The 15,958-nt window shown below is 41.8% G+C and overlaps 1 protein-coding gene across 1 annotated transcript in view; it reads right to left on the bottom strand.

The window, feature by feature from the left end:
- znf407 (zinc finger protein 407) overlaps positions 1-12,197 on the bottom strand; it is a 470,331-nt gene extending 458,134 nt beyond the window's left edge. Inside the window, exon 1 of the mRNA XM_080193920.1 lies at positions 12,102-12,197. The gene's annotated coding sequence lies outside the window, so the exon portion shown is untranslated. The remainder of the gene's footprint in view (positions 1-12,101) is intronic.
- Between the last annotated feature and the right edge of the window lie 3,761 nt (positions 12,198-15,958).

Here is a 15,958-nt window from a genome sequence, read left to right on the forward strand (position 1 = left end):
AAAACTCTAAAGCGATGTGACCCCCACAAAATATTCTGCCACGAAATCACCCGATCTATGTTTTTGTTTTAAATCTTACAATTGGGCATACGGTGGCACAGCGGTTAGCACTGCTACCTCACAACCCCAGGCATTTGGGTTCAACTCCCGACTTGGATCATTGTCTGTGTGGAGTTTGCATGTTCTCCCCGTGTCTGCATGGGTTTCCTCCAGGTGCTCCAGTTTCCTCCCACAGTCCAAAGATGTGTGGGTTGGGTTGATTGGCCATGCTAAATTAACCCTTACTGTCCCAGGATGCGTAGGTTAGAGAGATTAGCAGGGTAAATATGTGGAGTGTTGGGGATACGACCTGGCTGGGATTGTTGTCAGTGCAGACTCAACGGGCCCAATAGCCTCCTTCTGCACTGTAGGGATTATATGAATCTATAAAAAATTGCACAAGACTAGATGGATTTTCAATTCCAAAATTTTCACAAATCAACACTTCTAATAATGAGCCAACTCCAGGAAGCTAACAAATGCATATTTCTAGTACAAGTATAATAGTCTGGAATATGAAATTTCTCCTATAGATCTCTAACAATCTCCAATAATAATCCTCGCCATACAATCAAAAAAGATGTCAATACAATTACTGAGCCAAGGAGTATACAATAAGCAAGGAGACCACGCCATCAGGTGAATCAAATTGAAATCAGTTTATTTCAATTCTGAGCATTGTTACCAAAAAGTAACACTCTCCCGGGCCCTACCCCCAACTGCACTTAAACAATGAAGCCTGACTCCCAATCTGTTGGAAACATCTGTGATGTACAGGCTGAATAGAGAGAAATAGAATTCCAATATACTTCATGAGTTTTTTTTGCAAAAAAAGGAGTATTCAGACAGCCCATTTCCAAACAAAACTTCAGCAAAGTGAACACTAGAATTTGTTACGTTTTGTAACTACTTGCCTACTAACTCTGGCTTTCCCCACAAGGAGAGTCATTACAACAACAACTTGTATTTGTATAATACCTTTAACATGGTAAAACATCCCAAGGAGCTTCACAAGAATGTTACCAAACAAAATCAGACACTGAGTAGCATAACGGGATATTCAGGCAGGTGAACAAAAGCTTGATCAAAGAGGTGGATTTTAAAGAAGTCATAGAATCCATATAATAGAATCCTACAGTGCAGAATGAGGCTATTCGGCCCACTGAGTCTGCACCGACCACAATCCCACTCAAGCATTATCCCCTTAACCCTACTTATTTACCCTACAGACACTAAGGAGCAATTTAGCATGGCCAATCACCTAACCCGCACATCTTTGAAACGTGGGAGGAAACCAGAACACCCAGAGGAACCCATGCAAACACAGGGAGAATGTGCAAATTCCACATAGTCACCCAAGCCGGGAACTGAACTCAAGTCCCTGGCACTGTACAGCAGCAGTGCTAACCACTGTGCCACCCATTAGTTTATTGGTTATCATTACTGAGGCTAACTTTTCGATTCCATATTTTATTAACTGAATTTTAATTCCACCACTTACCATGGTGAGATTTGAACTCTTGTCCCCAGAACATTTAACGTGGACTTCTGGATTAACTACCGCAGTGACATTACCACTATGTGTTAAGAAGAGGAGAGAGGCAGAAAGGTGTAGGGAAGGCGTTCCAGAGCTTGGGGTCTAGGCAGCTGAATGGCACATTCACCAATGGTGGAGCAATAAATATCAGGCATACAAGGAGAGTTTTGATAAAAGATAATTGACCTGAAATGTTAACTGTTTCTCTCTCCACAGACGCTGCCTGATCTGAATATTCCTAGCACTTCTTGTTTTTATTTCAGATTTCCAGCATCCGCAGTATTTGAAGCATTAATTGCTTGCCAGCTTATCTTGTGGACACTGTTCCAAGATTTTACTGCAATTTTTAAGTCACAATTTGATTCATTCTTAAAATGCTACTGGCGACCATCTCTTTTTAATCTCATCAATTCACCTTAAGATCAAACTCAGGTCCTAGGGCTGAAAATTAAAGCATTCTAACTTGCTTTGCAATGTTCTCATTAAATATAAATCATGCCTTAGAACAGGTAAAAGTGCTGACAGCACTCAACTCCGAGCCAGAAGTTTGGATTTTGAACCACAATCAAATACACTTGCTTTAATTGGGTGATTTTCTTCCCCTCCCAATTTTCCAGGTAGGAGCATCAGTGGATCTTACCTCTGCGGTTAGGAGTGGAGAAGTGAGCTGATCAAGGTCTAAACCCCATGCTCTGGCATTCCCTCCCTACACCTATCCACCTCACTTTCCTACTTCAGACTCTTTTTAAGACCTATCTCATTGACCAAGTTTTTTACCACCTTACCTAAATCTCCTCACGTGACTCTGTGTCATACTTTGGTTTATAACACTCCTGTGAAGCACCGCAGAACATTAAATTATGTTAAAAGTGCCACATATATGTAAGTGAAAACAGAAAGTGCTGGGAAAACTCAGCAGGTCTGACAGCATTTGGGAAGAGAGAAGCAAAATTTGGCATGTCGGCTAAGATCTCACCAACTTTTACAGGTGCACCATAGAAAGCATTCCTTCTGATTGATTCACAGCTTGGTATGGCTCCTGCTCTGCCCAAGACCGCAAGGAACTACAGAGGGTCGTGAATGAAGCCCAAACCATCACGCAAACCAGCCTCCATCCATTGACTCTGTCTACACTTCCCTGCAACCAGCATAATTAAGGACCCACGCACCCCGGACATTCTTTCTTCCACCTTCCGTCGTGAAAAAGATACAAAAGTCTGAGGTCACGTACCAACCAACTTAAGAACAGCTCCTTTCCTGCTGCCGTCAGACTTTTGAATGGACCTACCTTGCATTAAGTTGATCTTTCTCTACATCCTGGCTATGACTGTAACACTACTTTCTGCACTCTCTCCTTTCCTTCTCTATGTACAGTATGTTTTGTCTGTATAGTGCACAAGAAACAATACTTTTCACCATATGTTAATACATGTGACAATAATAAATTAAATCAAATCAAGCGTAAGTGTTTTGAGTCCCTTCTTTGGAATAGAGTTACAGAACAGAAGCTGCCAGTGTTGCTGAGTTTTCCCAGCATTTTGGGTTTTTATCTCAGATCTCCAGCATTCACAATATCTTTGCTTTTATATAAACTCAAGTTGTTGTTGTTGACCTCAGTACGTCAATATTAATTAATCAAAACTAACTTGAGGAGGAATCCTTTGACAAAACAATTCACTGGTCCCCAAAATGTAGACACAATCTTTATATTAGGTTTAAATGCAGTGACATAGATAATGCAAAGAGCAGCGGTGATATTTTATCACAACGTGTGTTTGTACGGGTCACTTGAAACCTGACTGAGAAGACCTTGTATTTATATAAAGTTAAAGTTTATTTATTACTCACAAGTCACCTTACATTAACACTGTAATGATGTTACTGTGAAAATCCCCTCTTAAAGTCGCCACACTCCAGCACCAGTTCAGTTACACTGAGGGAGAATTTAGCATGGCCAATGCACCTAACCAGCATATCTTTTGGGCTGTGGGAGGAAACTGGAGCACCCGAAGGAAACCCACACAGACACGGGGAGAACGTGCAGACTCTGCACAGGCCAGAATTGAACCTGGTCCCTGGCGCTGTGAGGTAGCAGTGCTAGCCACTGTGCCACCATGCCATTCCTTCTGTGGCCTCAAAGACGTCCCTAGTTTTTTCACAGCCAAGCGATAGTGCCATGGAACCACTTAGTAAGCTTACTCTGGAGGACACAAACCATACATAGGATGATATTTGTACTTCAATGCATTTTAAAAAGGATTTGTCTTGGCAAACAGATACAGAGTAAGTAAAAAATGCCTGCATTGACCAATCCCAAAAATTCCTTTTCATATAAGCCCCTGTCTGAAAGACATATCAAGGAGTCAGAAATTTATAAACCATGACAAGGTTGCTCAACCATGGCAAGGTGGCATTCTCACCTTTGGGTCAGATGATCTTGAATTCAAGTTCTGCACCAGCACCTTAAATATATCATCTCAGTTAATCCACCCAGTGTCAGGCAGCACAATGGTTAGCACTGCTGCCTCACAGTTCCAGAACCTGGGTTCAATTCCAGCCAGTCAGAGTTTGCACGCTCTCCCCGTATCTGTGTGGGTTTCCTCCCACAGTCTAAAGATGCGCAGGTTGGGTGGGTTGGCTATGTTAAATTGCCCCTTAGTGTCCAAAAATCTGTAGTTTAGGGGAATTGGCCATGGCAAATGTGTTTGTTATGGGGATAGGACAGGAGAGTGCCCAGGTAAGTTACTTTGTCAGAGAGTCGGTGCAGACTCGATGGGCCAAATGGCTTCTTCTACACTGTAGGGATTCTATGAGAACTGATGAACTTCTGCACTGCCCAGAGTCTGTCCTCCTAAATGGACACAAAAGATGTCTTGGCAATATTCCGAAGAAAATCTGGGGAGTTCTTCCTGGAATTCTGGCCAATATTCGGACCATCGATCGACACCAATAAAACAGATTATCTGCTTATTTATCATATTGCTGTTTATGGGAGCTTACTGTGTCTCATCCTATGTTACAATAGTGGCCATACTTCGAAAAGAACTTCACTGGCTGCAAAACGCTTCAGGACATCTGAAAAGTCTTTGTTATATCACGGTCTCTTTTAAATATCTCTTGCCTGACTTTTAGGCCATCATTTAAAACAGAAAGTTTCTTTGACATGCTGACATGTAAGTGATAAATCAGTTAGGCAAGAGTTGAAACTCTGCTCATTTTTTCTTTCCAGCACCATCCGTTACCAAGCTATTACGGATTTTGAAGCCACCGTCAATTTTAAGAACGTGCTTCTTATGTCCGCACAATGTTTACCATTTGCTTCCTGCCTGTCACTTCCTTAGCTTTAATCAGTGAACTGCAGAAGAAACTAAACTTGCAACACTGGCTAGTGTTGCAGCTTGAAGAATCAATTGTTTCAAAAGTCTTCCAAATCTCCCATCGACAATCCAAGCCACTCTGCAGTCACTGGAAATAGTGGAGAATTTGCATTGGAGCAAAAGTATGAACTTATTTAACATTTCTCAAGGAAAGCACTGTATATAGTGACATGCAACCAGGTTGGAGATGATTGATGGGGTTATCCAATCACCTGGAGCCTGCAATGCTATAAAGCACTGAGATTGCTTTTACACACATCAGTTTGCATTGGTGTGGTACAATGGCAGAGTGGTTAGCACTGCTGCCTCACAGCTCTAGAGGCCCGGGTTAAATTCCTGGCTTGGGTCACTGTCTGTGCGGAATTTGCACATTCTTGCCGTGTCTGCGTGGGTTTCCTCCGGATGCACCAGTTTCCTTCCACACTCCAAAGATGTGCAGGTCAGGTGGACCGGCCATTCTAAATTCTCCCTCAGGGTACCTGAACAGAGTGTGGCAACTAGAGGATTTTCAGTGACCTCACTGCATTGTTAATGTAAGCCTACTTGTGACTAATGAATAAATAAATAAAATTTTGTAACTAACTTCCACTCACTCCTTTTAACTGAAGAAATCACCTAGCTTTTGTTGGCAGTAGTTTCGATCAGGAATTCTATTTGCTGCAGTTCATTGAGACTCTTTTCAAATAAACTCTAAATAGGCTTTGCATGTTTTGCTGTTCACTAAATAAATAGACCCCACTGTAAAATAAATTATAACCTTATTATGGGGAGACCAGCAAGCTTTCTGTAATCTTCGAGCCTGCTATGTGCAGAAACAGGTGTGTCAATATTGGCACTTAGCAATATTGCACTAGGTTGTTGCCTTTCTTTTCATCTAGCTAGCATTTGACCTTGAGAAAGGTTTAATTAATACTGACACAGTTGTGGACATGACATTAATAATGAGAGAATTAACTTTCTGCCAAAGTATGAATTATTTGGCAGCCCTGGCTCAAAGGTAGCACTCTCACCTTGGAATTAGGAAGTCTTTGTGAGGAGAGACTGTAGTGGTAATGTCTGGACTAGTAACCCAAAAGCTCAGACTAATAGTCTGGGGGCATGGGTTCAAATCCCACCATGGCAGCTGCTGGAATTTAAAAATTTAATTAAATATGGAATTGAATCTTGGTAACAGCGACTTTGAAACTGACGCTGATTGTCAGTCACTAACGTCCTTCAGGGAAAGAAATCCACCATCTACACCTGATCTGGCCTACATGACTCGACATCCACTGTGGGTGGCACGGTGGCACAGTGGCTAGCACTGCTGCCTCACAGCATCAGAGAACCGGGTTCAATCACCAGTTAGGGTCACTGTATGTGTAGAGTCTGCATGTTCTCCCTGTGTCTGTGTGGGTTTCCTCCGAGTGCTCCAGTTTCCTCCCACAGTCTGAAAGACACACTGGTTATGTGCATTGGCCATGCTAAATTCTTCCTCAGTGTTCCCGAACAGGTGCCAGAGTGTGGCAACTCATGGATTTTCATAGTAACTTCATTGCAGTGTTAATATAAGCCAATCTGTGACACTAACAAATAAACATAAAACTTTAGATCCATGACAATGTGGTTGACTCTTAGCTGTCCTCTGAAATAGCCTAGCAAGACACTCAGTTCGGGGGCAATTAGGAATGGGCAATCAATGCTGGCTTTGCAAGTGGTGTCTACATCCTACAAAATAATGTTTAAAATAATTCCAGTGATTCTGGCACGATACCAGGGCTGACATTTCCAGCAGTACTGATAGGTTGCTGCATTGTCAAAGTTGTCAACTTTCAGATGAGACATTAAACCGAGGCCCTATCTGCCTTCTCAGGTGGTTGTATAAGAATCATGAGGCACTAACTCAAAGAACAGCATGGTGTTGTTCTGGAATCCTGAACAATAATTATCCCTCAACCAAAGTCTGGTTATCAAATTGCTGCTTTTGGGAACTGGCCATTTCTTGTGTTGTAATAATGACTACACTTCCAAAGTATGCCATAGGTTATGTAGCACTTAGGAATGCCCCGAGATCTGTAATACACTAAATATAAATAGAATTACCTCATTGATACAAGACTAACCTTATTTATGAAACTTTTCCTTCTTTCCTTCAAACTATTATATACCTATCTTAATCAAAATCTACACCTTTGAGTATGCTATTGGTCGCCTGTCCTCGCAAGTCTATACCTGGTTCACTAGCTGATAGATGATCCTGTGAAGCACTTTAGAACATTTTTACTGCATAAAAAGGGTGCTATATTAAGAAAATATTGTTGTTGTTTAACAATTTGATGCCAAAGGTTACATTGGCAACCAAAGCTGTTTCAAAAAGTGTCCTATGGCTGGGCATTATGCAACTGTTGCCTCAACTTTAGACACCTACAGGGAGGAAGCTAGTCTGATACATGGTGTCTCCTTTTCTTTCCTCCCTAAGCTAAAAACAGATAATTGCACAAATATATAAACAGCTTGATCCATAATATCACAGGAAATATTCTGTGGATATGCAACATTCATTAAATGTGACAATATTAAAGATAAATCTTCTCATTGCATGACTCTGTGACACTGCATGACTCTGTGACACCACATGGCATTGACTTATTCTGTTGTAGTGCCAAAATTAACCCCCTAACTAGTTCTTGGCTTAATCACTCGAACTGTATCAGGAAAACCTGAACTGGCTGGAGCTGCTTTCTCTGAAAATGAGGAAGTTGAGAGGTTGACTTGAAAATTATGAAAGAGTTCATTAGATGTGGAGATGATGTGTGAGGAGTTTAGAACTAAAAGATCTTAGACAGGACGTAGTGACTGATAAATCCATTACAGAATTTCAGAGAAATCTCTCTACCAAGAAGTGAGAATGTGGGCCCCACTAACCATAAACAGCCAGCATAATTGAGGACCCCACGCACCCCGGACATTCCCTCTTCCATCTTCTTCTGTCACGAAAAAGATACAAAAGTCTGAGATCACGTACCAACCAACCCAAAAACAGCTTCTTCCCTGCTGCCATCAGACTTTTGAATGGACCTACCTTGCATTAAGTTCATCTTTCTGTACACCCTAGCTGTGACTGTAACACTACATTCTGTACTCTCTCCTTTCCTTCCCTTTGTCTGTATAACACGCAAGAAACAATACTTTTCAGTGCATACTAATACATGTGGCATAATAAATCAAATCAAAAAGTAGGTTTCTTTTCATTTGTTCACAGGATGACAGCATCGCTAGCTATGCCAGTATTAATCGCCCATCCTAATTGCACTTGATAAGGTAAACCATCCCCTGAACTGCTACAGCCCACATGGTACTATTCAGAAGGGAGCTTCAGGATTTTGGTCCAGTTGTTAGGAATTAGATATAGTTTTAAGTAGGATATATTTGTATTTGTAGGTGTTAGAAATAAGATATAGCTTTAGATTTAATTTATATTGTTTTGTGTTAAGAAAGGTGAAACCCGAGTTTGGCTTAGTCTTTTTTCTGTTTGTAAACTTGCATTTTTAAACAAGCTTTTACAATTTCTGATGTGAAGTGATGGGTTACCCAGGGTTTAATAGTTTAGGGAAGTTAAAAAACAAAGTAGGAAGAACTGTGCTGTTTCCTAGCAATATGGAATCAGACAAAAGACCTACACAGAAACAAGAAAAGCAGTTTTAGTTTTAGTTGGTCTGGATAAACCACTGAGTGAAGATAGAAAGGTCTAAGACTCTCTCTAGTTGAAGCTGATGCCAAACTTCTGAAGAAATTAGTTTAAGGCACACATATGTATTGCTCCAAAATTAAATAGTGAATCTGGAATGTGTTTTCTGCATCTCAAGGTAAATAACAATTATAAAAGGTGTTGTAGTGAATGTTCAGAAGTCCACTAGAAAAGAACCTTCTATCCTTGGTGTTGAAATAATGACACCTCTTCACGAGAACATTGGGTCATTTATGGTATTGCTGGGACAAAAGAACTAGCATGAGTTTCAATCATTTTTTCTTGGAGTCTGTGTTGAAATCTTTCCAACCTTTGTTCGCGAGTGTAATATAGTTATTGTTTCTTGTTTAATAAATGTTATTTTTGTAAAAATGTCAACAGCAGGTTTCTGTGAATCGGTTCTGGAAATACCCCTCATGGTTTAAAAAAATGTGACCTATCAAGCCAGGTTCCATTCTGGGATCTGACTTGTCCAGTAGTAGCATCAGGAGGGATTATGACACAGTGAAGGAACAGCAATGTATTTCTAAGTCAGCAGATTGTGTTCTTTGAAGGGGAACTTGCAGGTGGTGGTATTCCCATGTGCATGAGCCCTTGCCTTTCTGGGTAGTAGAGGTAGAGGGTTTGGAAGGTGCTGTTGCAGAAGCCTTAGCAAGTTGCAGCACTGCATCTTTTAAATGGGACACACTGCTCCCACAGTGGCGGAGGGAGTACACGTTGAAGGTGGTGGATGGGGTACCAATCAAATGTCTTGGATAGTGTCAAGCTTCTTGAGTGTTGTTGGAGCTGTACCCATCCAGACAAGTAGTTGAGGCAAATAGGGTGGTTGGTTAAAGACGAAGTAGTGAACATATGAGGGGAAAATATCCATACCCTAAACTCACTATAAAGGCCTGAATATTTGCTGTAAAAATGTTAACGTGATATTTAAACAAAACTAAATTAATATTTCAAAAATCATGTTCTGATTTATTCAATTCATTTCCCACAAACTGCAGGATTGGATATGCAGACAGGTTCAACATAAGCGTTCAACATTGGTTAATAAAATTGGCTATTTTAATATTAATAGCTGCATGTCAAAAAGGTATTAAAGAATTGAAAAATTGTGATGCAATCTGACAATTCACAAGCTACTCTACTTTTGTTCCAACTCACCTCCAAAGTAATGTTCTATAATATAACCATCTGAAAGCATTTGCAAATTCGGCAGATGTTATGGTTCAGCATTGATTTTGGTGTAACCAACATTCAAAACATTAAACATTTCTGCAAACACTACATTCAACTAGAAAGAAACTGAAATTGATAGCTTTATTCGGTGAGATTTCTGATGTGTCTCTTAAATATTGGGATAAAATTTGAATACTTGAACTTTAAAAGTCTGACAAAAGATAATATGCATATCAGCACATTGAGAGTCAAGCTTTCATAAAAATAAAATTGGAAGACAACACATTTGCAAACCTTATAAGTGAACTCTGGATCTTTCTCCCTAAACTTTACTGTGCCAAAGGTGCAGACTTCATTCCAAAAAAGTCATCAAATGATAAATTCTAATGACACAACACAGGAGGGGGCCTTCTGGCCCATCATGCCACTGCCAGCCCTTTGATAGAGCTATGTAATTACTGCCACTCCCTGCTTCTTTGCTCATAGCCCTTTTGCTAAGTACCTTAAAATCGGTTTGCTTTTGTTGCCAAGTCTCCTGCTAGTGGAAAGTTACTATATTTATTAATCTAAGCCCTGATCATTTTGAACAAACTTCTTTTCACATTATCTACTTCAAAAAGAAAACACTACCATCTCCTCCACTCTCTCGACATAACTTCAGGCCCACACAGCCGACACTTCCATTTATCCTTGCCAAGTAGATTTCAAAATACTGGACCTATTCATAAAATAATTATAATTCCATATCGTTGGTTGCAAAAGGCCCTCATGCATTCAAATTCCAAGCTGTGGAATTTTGCTTTTTCACCCACCGAAAAGTAATTTCCCTGCATCACCACCCCCACACTTAATTTCAAAGCATTCTGGAGGGAATTAACTTTCCATAAAAACAAAGGCACCTCCCAACACTCAGAAGACTTCTCGGAAGTGTACTTACTGAGCTAGCTGCCAAGCTTCTGAAAAAGCGTCTGCCAAAATTTTCAACAATGCAATATAAACTACCAATATATTTTAAATCAACTTTTAGATTGAAAACTTTAAAATCTGAAAAAAAAGCTCTTAATGGCATCCAAAAATTTCCAGAAGCAAAACTGGTCTGCTTTTTTAAAAAGTCTGAATAAGATACATCAACAATGTGCTTTTAGAACCATAGAACACCTAGATGCTCTTTTTATTCCCAGCTTTCTGCACCCAAACCTGTAGTTTACAGATTTTTTTATTCATTCATAGGGCATGGGTGTTGCTGGCTGGCCAGCATTTATTGCACATCCCTAATTGCCCTCGAGAAGATGGTGAAAGTGCAGATCCAGGTACTTTTTAAAGAGTTTAGGGTCTCTGCCTCTACCAAGTCAGTGAAAAGTCTGACAACACCAGGTTTTAGTCCAACCTATTTATTTGATAATATACTCACAAGCTTTTGGGGTTAGCCCCTTCGTCAGGTGAATGGAGAAGTTGTCAGACTTTTCACTGTGTTTACACCAGTCCAACACCAGCATACCCACATCATGACTACTATCTACCAAGTCAAGCAGCAAATTCCAGCCACCCACCACCCTCTGCGTAAAAAAAGTTCTTTCTTGTGTCCCCTATACACCTACTACTAATCTTTATAGGAAGCATGTATTCTTACTGACTCACAGTATTTTCTGTGGTTCATGGCAAAAGGAAAGTTTGTGTAAGCAATTGTACATAAATTGCACAAACATAAAAGTATCAACATAAGAAATTTCACATGAACTAAGTAATTTATATAAACACAGGTAAATTCATATAAAGATCGATAATTTCATATAAATATGTCATTTCATGTGACCGTAAATAAGTGTTGTGAATACAAGGCTGCGTATTATCAAGTAGTTACAGCAAGTCGCCCCTACTTCCTCGTTCCGGGTCTCCTGTCAGTTTGCTCTCCCATTGGCTGGAAGGCATTGTGACACCTCCGCAGAGTGACTGGGAGGCCGGCCAATCAGCTTGTGGGGCAGCCCCAGCGGCGGGAGAGGCCGTAGCCAATGAAAGGCCGGGGAAGGGGCGGTGCCGTGCCCTTCGCTCCTGGTTCCGCCCACCAGCCTCAGCAACTGCCGCTCGCTCGGGCGGTTGGAGCGACGGCAGCGCGGAGGCCCAAAAAGCCTCGGCCGAGTGGCGCCCGCCGCCTGCCCTGTCCCCGCGGTCCCGCACGCCCGGAGCACCGCCGCGTCGGAACCCGGCCGGGCGGCGGCAGGAGACGGTTCGGAGCCCTGGTTAGACGTACCTGTGCGCGGAAAGGTAGCGGGCGCCCAACATGTACTTAGTCACAAGCGGCCTGCCGTAGCTGCGGCCCGGCCGGCGGCGTCGAGAGGAGGCGGAGGCTGCGGGTCAGCTGACCCAGCCCGCCCGCAGCACGTGACTCGCAGCACGCGCTCCTGGGGCATTGACTGCCAGAGAGCTGCGTGGTCAATGGGTTGTTGCATCCAGCTACAGGGCCTGTTACAGCCTATTACACTACGGGGATAATTATATTGCAGTACATTATATTGTGGGCATACTTAGTACAGGCCATTACACTGCAGGATACCTATACTACAATCCATTATACTGCTGAGATAATTGTATTGGCATGATCTACTGCAGTATGCTGGGATAATTATATTCCCATAGTTTATTACAATCCATTACACTGAGGATTACACTGCCGGGATAATTATATTACAGCCCATTACACTGTGGGGATACTTATATTACAATCCATCATATTGCTGGGCTAATTGCAGTGGCATGATCTGCTGTCTGTTGGGATGATTATATTCCCATAGCCTGTTACAATCCATTAAAGTGCTGGGAAAATATTCCCATTATTTATTACAATCCATTACATTGAGGATAATTATTACAGTCCATTACAGTGCAGGGATACTTATGTTACAATGCATTATACTGCTGGGATAATTGTAGTAGCATGATCTACTGCAGTGTGCTGGGATAATTATATTCCCATTGTCTATTATAATCCATTATACTGCTGGGATAATACTCCCATGATATATTACTATCCATTCCATTGCTGAGATAATTGTATTCCCATAATCTACTGCAATCTGCTGAGGTAATTACATTTCTATAGTCTATTACAATCCATTTCATTGCTGGGATAATTATATTCCCATGGTGTCTTACAATCCATTGCACTGATGGAATAATCATATTCCCATGGGACATTACAGTCCATTACACTGCTGGGATAATTGTATTCCCAATCCATTACACTGCTGGGATAATTATATTCCCATGGTACATTACAGTCCATTACACTACTGGGATGATTATATTCCCATGGTATGTTACAATCCATTACACTGCTAGGATAATTGTATTCCCACAGTCTATTACAAACCATTACACTGCTGGGATAATTACATTCCCATAATCTAATGCAATCTGCTGGGATAATTATATTCCCACAGTCTGTTACAATCCATTACACTACTGGGGTAATTATATTCCCACAGTATATTGCAATCCATTACACAATTTAGATAATTCCCATAGTCTTCCCATCTACTGCAATTTGCTGCGATACTTATATTCCCATTGTCTATTACAATCCATTACACTGCTGGGATAGTTATATTCCCGTAGTATATCGCAATCCATTACACAATTTAGATAATTATATTCCCATAGTCTATTACAATCCATTGCACTGCTGGTGTAATTATATTCCCATGGTGTATTACAATCCATTACACTGCTGGGATAGTCTATGTGGATGTTTGAAAGAAACCAATTGACTTATGAGGAAAAATTAGAAGAAATATAATCCCTATAGTGGAGAAGGAGGCCATTCGGCTCATCAAACCTGCACCAACAACAATCGTACCCAGGCCCTATTCCTGCAACCCCACAAATTTACCCCGTTAATCCCCCTTGACACTAAGGGCCACTAAGAACATAGAACACTACAGCACAAACAGGCCCTTTGGCCCACAAGTTGCGCTGATCATATCCATACCTATCAGTCCTATCTATAACTCCCAATCCCATTAAATCCCATGTACTCATCCAGAAGTCTCTTAAAAGACCCCAGCGAGTTCGCCCCTACCACCACCGATGGCAGCCGATTCCACTCACCCATCACCCTCTGAGTGAAAAATTTACCCCTAACATCCCCTCTGTACCTGCTCCCCAGCACCTTAAACCTGTGTCCTCTCGCAGCGACCATTTCAGCCCTGGGAAATAGCCTCCGAGAATCCACCCTATCTATTCCGCTCAACATTTTATAAACCTCTATCAGGTCGCCTCTCAACCTTCGTCTCTCCAGGGAGAAAAGACCGAGCTCCCTCAACCGCACATCTCTGGAATGTTAATCATTTTTAGCTTCTCTGCTATTTCTCGATTCCCTAGTCTGAATTCTCCTGACTGCCTGTAATGGACCCACATTTGTCAGAGCCAAGTGCTTCCATTTTGCATACCTATCAGGAACAAAGTACAGCACAGGAACAAGCCCTTCGGCCCTCCAAGCCTGTGCTGATCATGATGCCCTTAAAAAAGCTTTAAAAAACCTTCTGCCCTTACTCGGTCTGTATCCCTCTACTCCCTCCCTATCCATGTACCCATTCAGATGCCTCTTAAATGTTGCAGTGTGGCACAGCGGTCAGCACTGCTGCCTCACAGGTCCAGGGACCCGAGTTTGATTCCTGTCTTGGGTCACTGTCTGTGTGGAGTCTGCATCTTCTCCCCCGTGTCTGCATGGGCCTCCTCTGGGTGCTCTGATTTCTTCCCACAATCCGAAAGACGTGGTGAAGTACTGAATTCTCCCTCAGTGTACCCAAACAGGCAACGAGGGGATTTAGATCGTCACTTCATTGAAATGTTAATGTAACCCTACGATACAAAGCTAGGTGGGAATGTGTGTTGTGAGGAAGATGTAAAGTGGCTACAGGAGTGAGCAAGATGCAGTGAGTGAGCAAGAACGTGGCAGATGGAATATAATGTGGAAAAATGTAAAATGGTCCATTTTGGTAGGAAGGGCAGGTGTGCAGAATATTTCCCAAGTGGTACAAAATTAGAAAATGTAGATCTGGGTATCCTTGTCCACAAGTCCTCTGAATGCTAAAATATAGGTACAAGCTACTCTGAAGGTTAATAGAATATTAGCATTTATTACAAGAGTGGTGAGGTTTTGCTTCAGTTGTATCGGAGCTTGGTAGACTGCACCTGGAGTAGTGTGTACATACTGGTCTATAGATTGGGCAAGTTGAGCTTGTACTCTTTAGCATTTCAAAGAATGAGCAGTGACGACATTGAAAACACTTAAGGAATGAACAGGTAAGATGTTTCCCTTGGGTTAATTTATCATGACCAATCCATCTAACCTGCTCATCTTTGGACTGTGAGAGGAAACCAGAGCACCCAGAGGAAAGCTACGCAGACACGGGAGAATGTGCAAACTTCATACGGACAGTGACCCAAGGCCAGAATTGAACCCAAGTCCCTGGCGCTGTGAGACAGCAGTGATAACCACTGTGCCACCATGCCACCCAAAATTGGTCTGCATTGCAACTGAACAGAACTGGGCAAAGCACCTTGGTCTAAGTCAATCCGAGAGGACAGACATTTCCCTCAGCCTAAAAACAATGTTCGACCAGACAGGGAAGTTAGAGGGGAGTGGGAGTGGTTCATATGATGAAACCTCCAGGAACAAGTCCAACCAGAGTTGGCACACCAAGTCCCAGGACTTTAGTGCACAGCAACAGTGTTGGCTCATTTAAGGCTTTGGGCCCTATCCAATTGAATTTATATTTCTCAGATCTTCATTACAGTTAAACTTTAACCAAAAGCTCATGTGAAGCACCACGTTCTCTGCCTCTGCTTTCTCATTCTGTTTCAAAGGCTAGTTGGGCAGTTGGAGAACAGTAGAGCATACTATCATAAAATCGAAAAATGATATACCACAGAAGGGTACCATTCAGCCCATCATACTCATGCTGGCTCTTTGAAGGAATTATAAACTAGCCCAACTCCCTTGCCCATTCCCCATGGCCATGAAAACCTTTCCCTTTCAATTCCAAAGAAGCGCAGGTTAGGTTGATTGCCATGCTAAATTGCCCCTTCATGTCCCAAAATGTGTAG

This window comes from Carcharhinus amblyrhynchos, chromosome 8 (genome assembly GCF_965287045.1).
Source record: "Carcharhinus amblyrhynchos chromosome 8, sCarAmb.v2.hapA, whole genome shotgun sequence".
Classification (NCBI taxonomy): domain Eukaryota; kingdom Metazoa; phylum Chordata; class Chondrichthyes; order Carcharhiniformes; family Carcharhinidae; genus Carcharhinus; species Carcharhinus amblyrhynchos.